Source organism: Epinephelus fuscoguttatus, unplaced genomic scaffold (assembly GCF_011397635.1).
Source record: "Epinephelus fuscoguttatus unplaced genomic scaffold, E.fuscoguttatus.final_Chr_v1 AP022699.1".
NCBI lineage: Eukaryota > Metazoa > Chordata > Actinopteri > Perciformes > Serranidae > Epinephelus > Epinephelus fuscoguttatus.
In genome coordinates this window covers 539,301-553,873 of record NW_026057521.1, presented here as the reverse complement: position 1 = coordinate 553,873, position 14,573 = coordinate 539,301, and positions in this window count along the sequence as shown.

Sequence of the window (14,573 nt, the reverse complement as noted above, 5' to 3'; positions counted from 1 at the left end):
ATGGGTAGAAATTGGTTGATTACAAAACAGTCATAAGTCAGAAATCTAACACAGAGTGGAACACAGATGCAGACGAGATGATTGATGAGCTGCGACTTCAAGTGGGACGGCGTAGAACTGTTTAGAGCTGTAAACAATTGATTTCCCGGTGAGTAACGATCAATAAGCTACATTAGCATGCTAACTCGCTAGCAAAGTGTTACACAATGCTAAAGACTTAAAGATGAGCCTTGTACTCTCACTAAAACCAGTCGGGATAAACTTGGAGCAGGTTGGAGTAATTCATTAATGTCTGAAGCCTGTGTTTACATGCTTTATGAATCTTGTATTGTTAATCGATTAATTACTGTGTATGAATGCTTGACAACGGCTTGGTGCAGGCTAAATAGGTGTTGCACCAGGGATTTCATGCAGCTGAGCTTATCTGAGTGTGTTTAGCTCTTGGAGTGGTGTCCTGCCCTGTCATGAACAGTAAAATTAATGTAAATAGGTTACAGTATGAGCAGAGTTTATTTTGAAATGTTATGTCAGTTCATGTTCTGTGTACTGTGAGATATGATGAAAAAAAGGTAAAATGGACACTGTAAAGCAGTAACTTTATTTAAATATATATATATCAAAATGGACTTTTATTAAGTGCTAGATGAGTAATTATCTTCCATGGCTGTGTAGGCTGGTTTTTTTTAGAGTCCTTCATTGGGTCCTTGGTTCCTCCACCATTTTCCGCTGTCATCCATCTACATCTCCATTCTGGTTGTCACTCACCTTCGGAAAAGGGGTCATCCACATCCACATCTCCAAACCCCCCCCCCCCCCCCCGCCATCGCAATACTCACCTTGGACATTCACTGTTAAAGAGGGTGGTAGGATTTTCTGAGTGCACTCATTTTGTTCTTTTATGGGATATTTATTTATTTTTTTTCCTATTCATTTGAACTTTTGGGACAGTTCTTTTTTTTTATATACCTGAGATCTCAGAGAGTTTTTTTTTTATTTTGTTCGAAATATTCGATTGGCCAATTGTGGTACAACAAAGGTACTTAATAGAACTGTGTATTGTGAATCCAATTTTGAATGGATAAAGGTACTGTAGTATTCTAATCCAGTACTCACTTTTGTTTACAATTTACTCACAGTCTATTTTTTTTATTGAGACACTGTGTTGTGGAAAAAAAATATCTTTACTGGGTTCAATATATCTCCTTTAAAACTGTCAGTCTGTTGTGTGTGTGTGTGTGTGGTATTTGGGGTGGATATTGAAGGTCTAATTTAACAATTAGGCAGGTAAATATCAGCAGTCTCCTCATCGAACCTAGAACAGAGTCAACCCTCATTTCTTATTTGATACATTTAACACTATCTTAAAGTGACAAGAACGGGTAAGGGTTACATTATGGCGAGCCAGCCAGGAGACTGCTGCAATTAAGCTAGGTTCCACCCCAAATAGAGCCCAGTACATGATAAAATGGATCTTTGCAACCAGTTTGACGTGCATGGGCCTAGTTGCCTTTATGTTACAGGCATAAATGAACAGTATACTGACGAAGAGATAACCGACTTCTTTAAGGTCAATGGGAACATTAAGAAGATTGTCAGGGTTCCTGATGTGCCAGATCAGCCAAGAGCCAGAACCCTTGTAGAGTACTCATCAGAGCGGGCAATTTCGAGGCTTGATCCTGCAAACCTTGGCCATCTGCCTAGCCCTTATGATCCCAACATTACCTGGCATGTGAAAACCATTTGTGAGTTGTGTCAAGAGGAGCTCGGGAGAGAATTAGCCCAAAGATGCTTAGCTGAACTGAACACTCTTGCTGGGAGTAGTAAAGCTGGCTTTTGGAATATGCTTCAGCGAGAGTTAGAACCTGTCCAACCTGACCCTGTTCCCCCACTGAGCCCTGATACTCACCTCCAGTTGTCAGATCAACATGTTCCTACACCTAGTAGTGACAACGGAGCAACTGATGAAGGTCAGCCTGACAATGCTGGGCCGAGCCTAGCTAATCCGGCTTCCAATGCCCCCCCTCTCAGCTCCCCTTGGATCTTGGAGAGTCTGCTTAGCCCAGCTGCTGACATTGTTAAGCCACTTGGGACAAATGCACTGCCTGAGGCTTACCTCACTCAGCTTGAATCTGCATTTGGAGTGGTAGAGGATGGGGAAGAGCTATTCGCGACGTTCTTGGGTTCAAACCAGAATTCTGGAGAGAAACCCTCTGTCTATCTGAACCGCCTCCAAACCCTTCTTACCAAAGCCATCTCTAGAGGGGGAGTTTCACCTGCAGAATCAGACAAGTATTTACTAAGGCAATTTTGTAGAGGATGTTGGGACCAGAGTTTGATCATTGGCCTTCAGCTTGAGCACAAGAAAACTAGTCCCCCATCTTTCCCAGAATTGCTGTTGCTATTGAGAACAGAAGAGGACCAGCGGGCCGCCAAGATGGACAGAATGAAAAAACATCTAGGAAGCACGAAGGCTGCAGCACATGTTCATTCAGTCTTGAGCCTGCCAGTATTTGATGAGGAACCTATTGCCACAATTCCCAAAAAGCCTGATACAAGTTCCAAACTTGAAAGGGAGGTCGCAGAACTCCGGAAACAAGTGGCACAGTTAATACACAAAGACAAAAAAGAAGTCAAGCTTGTAGAGCCCCCAAGCAGTTCCACAAGGATGGAAACCTTGCAAAGTGAAAGTTTAGCAGCCCGTGTCACAAATCCTTTGACGTCCCAAACTCCCACTCAACCAAGACCATGGTTCTGCTTTAAATGCGGAGAAGATGGTCACATTGCTGCAAACTGCACCAACGAACCTAACCCTGGCCTTGTACGGAAAAAGAATGCAGAACTTCGAGACAAAAGTAATAGATTCTGGGCACGACAGGGAACCCCCCAAGCATTTTTAAACTTGTAGAGGCTCCTGCGGCGGGACGACCAGGAGCTGAGGACGTCGATCAGATAGGTCCCATAGCAATGACCCACAACGTGGAAGAGGAGACAGGGGTTGGAACCCCTGCGGCCAGTGATGGGTTTCCCCACACCCTACCTCCTGGGCTGGTGGGCCCTCGCTGTGTCTCTACAGTCTCTGAAGGGGACACAAGTTGTCAGTCTATCCTTGATACTGGATCTCAGGTTACTACCATTTCAGAGACTTTCCATTCCGAAAACCTGGCATCCTCCCCCATTCGGCCCATCCATCATCTGCTCGAGGTTGAAGGGGCTGGAGGTCAGTCTGTACCTTATCTGGGCTATGTTGAGGTCCCTCTAACATTCCCTGACAGTGTTACTGGTGTAGAGGAGCAGCTAACTGCTCTAGCGCTTGTTGTCCCCGAGTGCCAGTTTAACAGCAGAATTCCAATATTGGTTGGCACAAATGTTCTGCTGCAACTCTACCAACGTGGGATGGATCATGACAGGCCGACCTTCCAGAGGAGGTCGGACATGGTTGCATGTCTCCTTCGGTATGTTGCCAAAATGCGAAAAAATGAAAACACACCTTGTCCTGTGAAGTTGCATGGGAGGAATCCCGTCACCATTCCAGCAGGGCACAAGCAGTGCGTGGTTGGAGATGTCAGGGTTGGGAAAGAACATCCTAGCACATCTTTTGTCCTTGAACCCCCCGAGTCTCCTTCCCTGCCTGGTGGGCTGTTCCTTGAATGTGCACTTATGAACATTACCTGTAAGGCCTCCTGCAAGATCCCTGTCATTTTCAGGAACACAACAGACCACACAGTATTACTCTGCCTCCAAAGTGTGTCATTGGTGAAATATCTGCTGCTCAGAATGCAATGCCCCTGAACGCCATGCAGTCTGTTGCCACTGATTCTCAGATGCCAAGTGAGAGGCTTGCATTTAATCTTGATGACTCACCTATGCCTGAGGAATGGAAATGACGCATTGCAGACCAGCTAAATTCCATCACAGAGGTCTTTGCTGTCGACGAGCTCTTCTTGGGTCACACAACCGCTGTGAAGCACCATATCCGCTTGCAGGACCAGACGCCTTTTAAAGAGCGCCCAAGGCTGATACACCCCGGTGATAGGGAGGCTGTAAGACAGCACCTCAGAGAGCTCCTTGATGCTGGAATAATACGCGAGTCTGAGAGTCCCTTTGCCTCACCAGTGGTGTTGGTGAGGAAGAAAAATGGGAAGAGAAGGCTGTGTATCGATTATAGGAAGTTGAACGCTCGCACTATAGAAGATGCATACGCCCTTCCCAATATTGAGGAGACATTCTCAGCCCTGAGTGGTTCTCAGTGATGGAACTCAGGTCTGGTTATTATCAGGTGGAGATGGCAGAGGAGGACAAGCCGAAGACAGCGTTCACATGTCCTTTGGGCTTCTACGAATTTAACCGTATGCCACAAGGAGTGACCAATGCTCCCAGCACTTTTCAACGTCTCATGGAAAAGTGTGTGGGAGACCTGCATATGAGTGAGGTTCTCATATTTTTAGATGACCTCATAGTCTTTTCGGAGACCCTTGAAGAGCACAAGAGACTCATGAAGGTATTACACCGTCTCAGGGACTATGGCTTAAGACTTTCACCTGAGAAGTGCCAGTTCTTCAGGTCATCTGTAAAATACCTTGGTCACGTGGTAGATGCCCAAGGGGTCCACACCGACCCAGATAAAGTCTCTGCTCTCAAAGACTGGCCTCGTCCTGTGAACAGAGAGGCGCTGAAATGGTTCTTGGGCTTCGCAGGATATAATAGGCGTTTTGTGGAGGGCTATTCTAAAATCACCAAGCCCCTCAACTCTCTCACTGTTGGGTATTCAGCCAAGAAGAGAGGTAAAACCTACAAAAGAGAGCGGCCCAAGAACTGTGTTCATCCTCGAGCCCCCTTTGATGCAGAGTGGACATCTGAGTGTGAGTCTGCTTTCAGAACGCTCATCAGCAAGTTAACATCTGCTCCTGTCCTTGCTTTTGCAGATCCCAGGCTCCCATACATGTTACACACGGATGCTTGTTGTGAGGGTCTGGGAGCTGCTCTTTATCAAGAGCAAGGTGGGAAGCTCCGGGTGATAGCCTACGCCAGTAGAGGCTTATCAAAGAGTGAGAAAAATTACCCGACTCACAAGCTAGAGTATCTAGCCTTGAAGTGGGTGATCTGTGAAAAATTTAATGACTACCTCTACGGTACAGATTTCACTGTTCTGACAGATAATAATCTGCTCACCTATGTCCTTACCTCTGCCAAGCTTGATGCGGCAGGACACCACTGGTTGGCTGCCCTGTCAACTTACAGATTCAACATCAAGTATCGAGCAGGACATACTAACAGGGATGCAGATGGTCTGTCTCGACGGCTGCAGGCTCCACCTCAGGAGGATGAGGACTTCATACAGGAGAAAGAGAGGATTGAAGTGATGGCAAAACGCATTTTAGAGGGGGAGGAAAGGGAGATCCCCACAGATGTAATCTCTGCACTCTGTCATCGTCATACAGTCATCTCACTGCAACTTCCTGTTCTTGCAGAGTCTCTCGCCACAGATGCTTCGTCAGTGCCTGAATTGTTTGCTAACCAAGGCCAAACCACTCTGCCTGGAATGACGAAGGAATGTTGGTATAAGGCACAGAGGGAGGACCCATCACTTAGGAAAGTCATCACCTTGTTGGATGGTGCGCAGAAGCCCAGCTTCAAAACTATAAGCACTGAGGAGCCTGAGGTCAAGTTGCTCCTCAGAGAGTGGAACAGACTTGAACTTAGAAATGGCATCCTCCACAGGATGTGCTTTGATCGAGGAGACGTGGTCTATCAACTTGTGTTGCCTTCGCAGTATAGAGACAGAGCTCTTCATGAGTTACATGATGAAGTTGGTCATCTGGGCCCTGAGCGTGTGTTAAGTCTGGCTAGAGCCAGATTTTATTGGCCAGGGATGAAGGAGTCCATTGACAAGAAATGCCAAACCTGTGAAAGATGTTTTAGGAGAAAAGCTCAACCACAGAGAGCAGCACCAATGGTAAACATCAAAACAACTTACCCATTAGAGTTGGTCTGCATGGACTACCTGTCCCTTGAACCTGACCGCCATGACACCCGGAACATTTTGGTCATCACTGACCATTTCACAAAGTTCGCGGTAGCAGTACCAACAAAGGATCAAAAGGCCAGTACAGTTGCTAGGGCCCTTTGGGAGAACTTCCTCGTCCATTATGGGTTTCCTAGTCGCCTTCACAGTGATCAGGGAAGGGACTTTGATTCCCACACGATCAAAGAGTTGTGTTCGCTGATTGGAGCAGAGAAGGTCCGCACTACACCCTATCACCCCCAAGGAAATCCTGTTGAGCGCTTTAATAGGACCCTGTTAAGCATGCTCGGAACCTTGGAGGAAAAGGACAAGCAACATTGGAGAGATTTTGTTAAACCCCTTGTACATGCGTACAATTGCACTAGAAATGATACAACGGGGTATTCCCCATATGAGTTGATGTTCGGCCGGCAGCCGACCCTCCCAGTTGATCTCATCCTGGGCACCAACTCTCCCACTGAGACTCATAAGACTCATTCGGAATATGTGCAGAACTTGCGCCAACGTCTCCATGATAGCTACACCCTGGCAGCTGAAAACTCCAAGAAAGCAGGAGAGAGGAACAAGCTGCGGTTCGATGCCAAAGTCAGAGCTGCTGAGTTAGTTGAAGGTGACCGTGTCCTGGTGAGGAATGTCAGCGTGCGGGGGAAACATAAGTTGGCTGACAGGTGGGAGCGACCTATTCATATTGTTGTGAAACAAATTGATGGTGGCCCTGTGTATGTTGTCAAGCCTGACAAGGGCAGTGGGCCACACCGCACCCTTCACAGAGATCTGCTTTTGCCCTGTGGGTTTCTGCCTGTTGAGGATACTCCAGATCAGGGACCAAGGCTAAGCCAAGCAAGGAAAATGGATTTGAGAAGCAGTAAAGTGAGAAAGCAGCAGGCAGAATATGATGATTCAGAGGAAGATTTGACAGATGAAGAGGAGGTTGGTTGCGGTTTTGGAGGACCACCACAAATCACTTCGTGGGGGCCCTTTGTTCAGGAGATAGAATGTATACCCAGGGGGCGACCTCTGACCTCACTGAACCCAAACGCTCCTGACTTTAATTCACAGCGCTCACTCTCATCCAAGCAGTTAAGTCCTGATCAGTCAGCAAAACCTGTAGACTCACCTTTCACTCATTTAAGGGATCATGTCATTGTAGACATTCCAGAGTGTGACACACTGGAAGAGGAAGGAAGTGGAAACATCTCACTAGTTCATGAGGAAAGTGACACGGTTCTTTCTGATCAGCAGCATGACCTGGTCCCTCAAGGACCTGAAGAGGATACAAATGTCATTCAAACACACCAATCACCTGAGCCCAGACGTTCCAACAGAGAGAGGCGTGTTCCACACAAGTTCACCTATGATGAGCTGGGGAAACCCTTGATCCTTGCCCTTAGCTCATTTTTTGAAAGCCTGCAAGATATCATTACCCCAGTGTCTAGCAGCCCCTATCAAGTCCCTTATAGGGTATAGTGTCCAAGCAGGGCCTCATGCAGTAAGAGGGGGAGGGTGTAACCAGGGTTAGTTAAACCCCAGGTTATTTGTGTTACTGTCCCTTTAATTCGGGTGGCAGTTGTCATGTGTTGTTTTCAGTGTGATAAAAACTGATACGAGTAAGCATCTTAACTTTATGCCACTCTCGGCGTGTCCCCTTGACTGATGCTGCGTGGTGTGTGTAGAAGCAGGAAGAGGAAAAATGGGTAGAAATTGGTTGATTAAAAAACAGTCATAAGTCAGAAATCTAACACAGAGTGGAACACAGATGCAGACGAGATGATTGATGAGCTGCGACTTCAAGTGGGACGGCGTAGAACTGTTTAGAGCTGTAAACAATTGATTTCCCGGTGAGTAACGATCAATAAGCTACATTAGCATGCTAACTCGCTAGCAAAGTGTTACACAATGCTAAAGACAGAAGCACAACCAGTTAGCCTCTGCTAGCTTCCCAGCTAGCCCCGGCTCTCCGTTTGGATCAGAGCACCGAGCCCTGGCTCGTTATTCAGGTTAAAGTGGGAAGAAGCAGCAGGTTTGTCGGGCAGCTGAGTGAAGCTGAGTGAAGTGGGGCCTGCGGAGGAAACACTGGGACCGTCTGAATGTAATAGTCCGTGGAGGTGCTGTGGTGCTCGGCTGCACAGATAGGAAACCCCTCGGCTGACAGGATGTATCACTCTGTCACTCCGCGCTACTTTGTTGATCTCACGCATTCAACGGACTTCCGGTTTCCCTTTTTGCGTTATTTACTTTCACGCAGGCACAGAACGTACGTGCTACTTGGCCGTCGGATGTCATAGATATATATACGTAGATGCCGCATTCAACAGCGCTCCTCATTGGAGCGATACGTCAACGTGGCCACCATCTTGCCCAGGTGGAGCCGTGCTGCGTAATGCATGTATGTCTATTGCGGCAGGAGACTATTTATGGTTAAAATCATCATTACTCGCTGAATTCTCAACCGATTTTCATGCAGTTTGGTTTGTTACAATCGTCAGACATGTAGTTATGATACAGGATACTTGGTTAAATAAAAAATGCAGCTTTTCATACCAAAATATTTGATCTTATGTAGATAAAGTAACAGTAATAGTTCTACAACACAACTAAACTTTCCCCATGTAATAAATATTATTTTTTCTTACTAGATGTACAATGCCCATCATGATGTCATTTAATTATTAATTTTGATTATAAATATTTCTTCACATTTTAAGTCACACAATGTGCAAAAAATAGTGTATCAGCAGGGTTGTGCCGAGCTGCAGTGTAGTTACGCATTCTGATTAACAAATGTTGGTTTTGTACAAGTGAAAATAAATGACTTAGAGCTGCATGTTTACACAAAATTTTGCTTTAATCTCATATGTATAACACCACAGTGCTCATGGGAGCCTGGGCACAGAACTGTTTACATTATTAGGTCATATTTACAAAAAATATATACAGTGTACAATAGTATTATATTTAGTAGTCCTTGCAGAGATGCTTGGGAAAATTGAATAGAGAAGGAGTCACTCCGTCCCTTAAACGGACAGTCTGCCCAGTCCTGTCAAGTCCTCAGGTCTGAAGTGACAGCTGCAGATGACTGAGGAGTCACCCGGGATAATTTTATAAGTACTATTATATAAATGTTAACCTTTTTTCTTTAAGTTGTGTGACATAGCGTTAGCTTAATTTGGCATTAGGACCAGATCAGGACAGTTACTTTACTTGATTAGCTTAAAGGATCACTTTTTGAGATATATATCTCATTAAACATTTTCGTAACAGTAAAATATTGTAAAACAACTTCTTACCTGTGGAATTTTATTCCCTTCTGCTTGGTTTTAACACTTCTTTCGTTAGTACACCCAAATGCAGAGCAAAAATGTGGCATTTTTGCCGAGTCTGACACGGGTCTGAACCGGTCAGAGCACCTTGGCAAGATGGCGGTGGCACTGACGCAGCCCACAGGCCAGGGTGCGGCATCTATGTATGTACACTGAACAAAAATATAAACGCAACACTTTTGTTTTTGCTCCCATTTTTCATGAGCTGAACTCAAAGATCTAAAACATCTGTCTAAATCTGTGTTAATGAGTACTTCTCCTTTGCTGAGATAATCCATCCCACCTCACAGGTGTGGCATATCAAGATGCTGATTAGACAGCATGATTATTGCACAGGTGTGCCTTAGGCTGGCCACAATAAAAGGCCACTCTAAAATGTTCAGTTTTATCACACAGCACAATGCCACAGATGTCGCAAGTTTGCATGCTGACTGCAGGAATGTCCACCAGAGCTGTTGCCCATGAATTGAATGTTCATTTCTCTACAATAAGCTGTTTCCAAAGGCGTTTCAGACAATTGGCAGTACAACCAACCGGCCTCACAACCGCAGAGCACGTGTAACCACACCAGCACAGGACCTCCACATCCAGCATGTTCACCTCCAAGATCGTCTGAGACCAGCCACCCAGAAAGCTGCTGCAACAATCAGTTTGCATAACCAAAGAATTTCTGCACAAACTGTCAGAAACCGTCTCAGGGAAGCTCATCTGCATGCTCGTCGTCCTCATCAGGGTCTCCACCTGACTGCAGTTTGTCATCGTAACCGACTTGAGTGGGCAAATGCTCACATTTGATGGCGTCTGACACGTTGGAGAGGTCTTCTCGTCACGGATGAATCCCAGTTTTCACTGTTTAGGGAAGATGGCAGACAGCGTGTGTGGTGTCGTGTGGGTGAGCGGTTTGCTGATGTCAAGGTTGTGGATTGAGTGGCCCATGGTGGCGGTGGGGTTATGGTATGGGCAGGCATATGTTATTGGACAACGAACACAGGTGCATTTTATTGATGGCATTTTGAATGCACAGAGATACTGTGACAAGATCCTGAGGCCCACTGTTGTGCAATTCATCCACGACCATCACCTCATGTTGCAGCATGATAATGCACGGCCCCATGTTGCAAGGATCTGTACACAATTCCTGGAAGCTGAAAACATCCTAGTTCTTGCATGGCCAGCATACTCACCGGACATGTCACCCATTGAGCATGTTTGGGATGCTCTGGATCGGCGTATACGACAGCGGGTTCCAGTTCCTGCCAATATCCAGCAACTTCACACAGCCATTGAAGAGGAGTGGACCAACATTCCACAGGCCACAATCAACAACCTGAACAACTCTATGCGAGGGAGATGTGTTGTACTGCGTGAGGCAAATGGTGATCACACCAGATACTGACTGGTTTTCTGACCCCCCCCCCAAACCCCCCAGACCCTCCCAATAAAGCAAAACTGCACATTTCAGAGTGGCCTTTTATTGTGGCCAGCGTAAGGCACACCTGTGCAATATTCATGCTGTTTAATCAGCATCTTGATATGCCACACCTGTGAGGTGGGATGGATTATCTCGGCAAAGGAGAAGTGCTCACTAACACAGATTTTGACAGATTTGTGAACAATATTTCAGAGAAATGGTCTTTTGTGTATATAGAAAATGTTTTAGACCTCTGAGTTCAGCTCATGAAAAATGGAAGCAAAAACAAAAGTGTTGCGTTTATATTTTTGTTCAGTATATGTAAATGGTTCAATAACCAATTCAGTTATGTTCTTTACTAATATCATGTCCATATCTACAGTCAGTGGATCCTTTACTTGCACAACCTTTTACAGTACTCAGTATTTTTTCTTTTTTAACCTTACCAAGAAAAATACTACACATTAGCCATTATTGTGTTCTCATCCGCACTGTCATTTATTGTTGGTATGTTTGCTGCAAGACTAGGGCCTACATTTACAAAAAAAAAAATATTAAACTTGCTATTTTGGTTTTGTCATAAATGTCATGATTTTCTTTCACAAAATAATTTGGAAGAGCTGATTTTATTTTATCATTTTTTAATACACTAGTTATTATTCCCCATGTAGCCTTCATATTGCTTCTATTTTTATTTAGTAAATCACCATAGTATTCCTTTTTATGTCTTCTTATTATCCATACTAATTAGGGGCCGGGCAGCCTAAGCTGCCAGGACAGCAAGCCTCTAAAGTTCAAAATTTTGAAAATTCACAACAAATCAACCATATGTGCTACAGATTTGCAACTTTCACCAAAATGTAGCCCCAATACTGAAGAAACTTTTGTACATTTAAATCTATTGCAAATTATGAAGTCCATCACTCTGTTTTTTTTTTCAAAAACTGTAAAACCTATTAAACCTATCTCCTCCCACAATTTTTGCTCAATTGACACCAAACTTGCTACAGAGCATCTTCAGACTGTCCTACACAAACGATCCACACAGATTTTTGATTTATCGAAAATTGAGCCTACAGTGCATCAAAATGTTTAACTGTAAACAGTATTGTAAACATATACTTGCAAATTCTTGCTAAATACATTTTCAATGTTCATTAAAAAAAGACAAAATTTTGGAGTCATGGTAGATGATATTTGGAAAATATCAGAATTTTATCTCAAAAACTGAATTTTTTACAGCATTTTGAATTTCGCTCTCATGCGAACAATTGGAGTCAGTGCAAAAATGGCATTTTTAAACATCAGTTTTTCATTTATGGAGCCAACCGTTTGAAATCTGCCTTTACACACTAACAGCTGCTGTCTTGCACACAGGTGACTGGCTTAGTCAATTTGTGAAGATACATGTGACATTTCTGTTTGCCAATTAGCTCAGTGAGATAGAGGCTGGTTCTTGATGTTGAAGATCATGAGTTCAAGCCTCAGCTTGTGCAACATTTCCATATCAACTTTTCAAAAAAAAGGTCCAGTCCCATGCCAGATGTCCTCAACTGGAAATACAAGACAATAGTCCTGATGGTGGCGCTACAGCAAGCCTCTAAATTTCAAAACTTTGAAAATTCATAACAAATCAACCATATGTGCTACAGCTTTGGAACTTTCACTTTGAAATTTCCATGGCATGGATGGCTACTGTCTGGCACCCTGATGCTTGGCTTAGTCAATTTGTGAAGCCACACATTAACTGTCACTTGTCAATTAGCTCAGTGAGATAGAAGACGGACCTTATTTTCAGAAGTTGTGAGTTCAAGCCTCAGCTAAGGCAGAACGGACATTCTAATGTGAAAGTCCTATGTTCAGGCATCATGCTATATGGATTAGAAACTACTAAGGTTAAAATAATTATGATCCAGGCAGTTTCATGGAGAGACAAATACTCTTTATCAACACTTTTCCCTGTTATCCCTTGTCTCTTTTCCCTGTTTATTTGGCTTAGCTATCAGTCAGTATACAGAGTCTGTCCAATAGCTACTTTTACATTTTAAAAAATGTTTTCATCTTTGTCACCATGGATAATGTTTAGCTTTAAGCTAGATCAGGCCAGTTTGTTCATAATTGCTAGCAGTTAATGTTATTCTTACTTTCTTGTTCTTGAGTTTTTTCTTTCCTTTGAGTCTGATCACTTCAGCCACTCATCCACAATTTGAAGGGCATGCCATAATTATATGATGTAACTTCTATGTTGTGATATGCTTTGTTTTAGTGTGTGTGTGTTGCTCAGAATTGCCTAATTTTGCCTAAAATTGCCTGGCCCTGACCATTGCTGCACAGCAGCTATAATTTATTTTTATATTTCTTATACCTATCTTCTGCTTCTTTTGATCTTAATTTTAAAAAACATCTATATAAATAATTGTTCTTCTTACAGACATTCCGTAGTCCTTTAGTCATCCATGGTTTGTCAATAGCATTTTTCTTGGCAAGACTCCTGAGTTTACAGTTTTTTTCATACATCTATCAATAACGTCATGAATGAATCATAAGCTATATTTACATCATTTACATACATTCCATCCCAATTTTGTGTTTTTAGGTCTTCTTTCAATGACTCCAAGGCTTCTTTTGATCTGTTTCCTACCATTTTTTCTGAGTTGAATTCCGTTGTATTACTTTGACAACTGAAAATACAGGTAAATGATCACTTACATCAGTTATCAAGATCCCACTTACTACATTTCCATCAACTGTATTTGTGAAAATATTGTCAACAGTTGCACTCTGTGATGTGATTCTTGTTGGTTTAGATATCATTGGAAACAGACTCAAACTATACATTGAATTTATGAATTCACTTGTATACAGTGAACTTGGATTTTCAAGATCAATGTTAAAGTCTCCACATAAAGACACAGTCTTATTATGGCTCTTGTCAAACAGCTCCATTATTTTGTCTGTAAATGTCTCTTTGCATGAACCTGGTGATCTATAGACACAAGTGATTATAATATTTTTAGCTTTTTCATTAATAATTTCCACTGTGACAATTTCCATAATGCTGTCGACAACAGTTGTCAAGTAACCAACAACCTTAGAAATCAAAGTTGAATTGATACACAAAGCTACCCCTCTACCTTTTTTTATTCCTTCTATTTACATAATATGACTCATGTTCCTCTATCTGAAATTCATCCATATCCCCATCCTTCAACCATGTTTCTGACACTGCAATTATACCAAAACTCTTTCTGAACTGTTTTAAGTAATTTTTTATTTTTGATAAGTTACAATTTATACTTCTACTGTTGAAAGGGATGATAGACAGTGATCCATTCATCTTTAGTTTATCATTAAATTGCTCCTCAGTGTAATACTCAATTTGTTGTTAACAGGAATTAATATGTTTTTGTTTGTACCCTTTTCTACATCATATATTTTACTCTCAGAATCTGCATCTAAATTTGTATATGGATCCATGTTCCAGTATAAGTATCTATTCTGTATCCACTCTTCAATCCATTACCTTACACCTATATCAAGTACTTTGATTTCAGTTACATCAACCAAGCTTCATTATCCTCTTCTGAATTTATCTAGGTCTGTGAGGTCTCTTATCATCTTAGCTTGTGACCCTTCTTCTTCCCCAATCCATACATTGCCATTTCGGGTCCATGTTGCTGTGATTTTTTTCTGTTTTCTTTTTTTTTTTTTTTATAAATATTTTTTTATTGAAACCAGAGAATACAGAGTCAGAAATTATGATCAGACATTTGATTTACAAACTTAATCTCTTTGCTTTGTTTTAGTTTCACGGATTCAA